Source organism: Arachis stenosperma, chromosome 7 (genome assembly GCF_014773155.1).
Source record: "Arachis stenosperma cultivar V10309 chromosome 7, arast.V10309.gnm1.PFL2, whole genome shotgun sequence".
NCBI classification, from domain to species: domain Eukaryota; kingdom Viridiplantae; phylum Streptophyta; class Magnoliopsida; order Fabales; family Fabaceae; genus Arachis; species Arachis stenosperma.
In genome coordinates, this window is record NC_080383.1 from 34,476,521 (window position 1) to 34,478,450 (window position 1,930).

The following is a 1,930-nucleotide window of genomic DNA, read 5'->3' on the forward strand; positions in this document are numbered from 1 at the left end:
AAATTGGGAGCAATCACCCTGACTTGCTCCAAGAAAATCCTCCAAGACTCCTCGGCGCCATCAGCAATTGAGTCCTCCAACTCATCATATGCCTTCCGAGAATTCAGCAGATCATTCTTCACAGACACAAGATCCTTGAATAAGCTTTGATAGCTGGCCTGCGCCGTTTTCCTCAACTCCATCTCCATGTTGTACTGGGCCTGCAAAGCCTTCCCTTTCTCCCGGAAGGTATCTCTCTCCTCCCTCAGCTTGGCAATCTCCTTCTTCAACTCTCCCTCATGCTCTTGATATGAGCGAAGCCTCCCTCTAGCTCCTCGACCTTCGAGGTCGTCCCTAAAGAGCTGAGGGGAGCCTTCTCAAAGATATCCAAGAGCTTGCCACAAACCCCCGCCGCCTTGAGACTCTCCTCGACAATAGTGGTAAGGTGGCCCCGAACAGACATATCATCCATGCCTATACGAACATGGGGATAGATATTCTTTTGGACAAACTCAATAGCATCTGCCTTAACCTCACCAGAAGCACCAGACTCCAAAGTCTTGCGCTTCTTTGGATCAGGGGAGGGTCGGACAACGGGGAGCGACTGAGGGGGAGCTGAAGAAGAAATTACGATAGGCTTGGAAAGAGTCCCAACATTCCGAGGAGGAGGAGGAGGAGAGATAACCCTGGCACCACCGGCCCGAGCGCGAGACTTGGCCTTGGCCTCCTGGACTTTTTGGAAAGATTCTTGAGCATTTGTCTTAGCCATCTCTGAAAAAGAAAAACAATAGCTAAAGAATCAAACAAGTCGGAATGATCAGTTGATAAGTCGGAAATTTAAAAACAAGAAAAAGCTACCTAGCTGCGCCTGGACAAAGGTCGGAGACCCTTGGAGAAACTTCTTAGTATCCAAATATGGGGCCCTCCCCCACACTTCTCGGAGGAACCCCACAATGGCAGCCTCTACTTCATCCAGGTCGTCCAGACCATATTTCTCACAAGGGGAGGCCTCCAGCCAATATAAGGGAAAGCGAGGGGAAGAGTTATCATCCAGAAAAAAGGGGTGGTGACCCTCTACAGCTTGCACTTTGAAAAAATAATTTTTGAAGTCATGGAAGGATTCGTCAAAAAGGGTGAAAATCCTCCGACCTTATATGGCTCGGAAGGACACCCATTGCTGTTTGTTGTTTAGCCCACTAAAGGGCTTAGTCATATGGAAAAGAAAAAAGAAAATCCTCAAAGAAGTCGGGAAGTCCAAAGCTTGACTAATAAATTGATAAATTTTCAGAAAACCCCAAGAGTTGGGGTGAAGTTGGGTAGGGGCAACTCGACAGTGGTGCAAAACAGACATTTCAAAATCCGAAAAAGGAAGGAAGACACCCAGCCGGGTGATCATACATTCATACATAAAGAAGAAATGAGAAGACGCCTCATTGGCCCTCCCAAAGCAAACCCGGTCTTCTGGACCCGGGACTACCAACTCATACTTCGGCTCGTCATCCTCAGAAACACAAATCCTGTGGTGTGTACGAAGATGAGTAATAAACTCCGCATCAACCAAAGGTTCCTCTCCTAGGACTGTGACATCAACCCATTGAGAAAGAGCCTCTACAGAAGACATTTTCTAAAAACACGACAAAAACCTACAAAGGAAAAAGGAAAAAGAATAAAAAACGAGAGTCCCTAAGGGGATACGAAAGCCTACAACGTCACTTCTCCCTCTCCAAAGAAAATAAAAGCATGCAATCACAAAGCATGTCATAAAAGTAAAACGCTAACCTTTATCTGAAACCGAAGGTTGAAAGAAGCAGAGGTCTCCGAATGCAAGAATGAAGCACGAACAAAGCAAGAAGAAATTTGAAAAATTGCAGAAACGAAAAAATGAAAGAGAGGGAAAGTATTTATAAACATACTAAGGGGCATAATGGTAAAAGCGGGGCAGTCATTAATG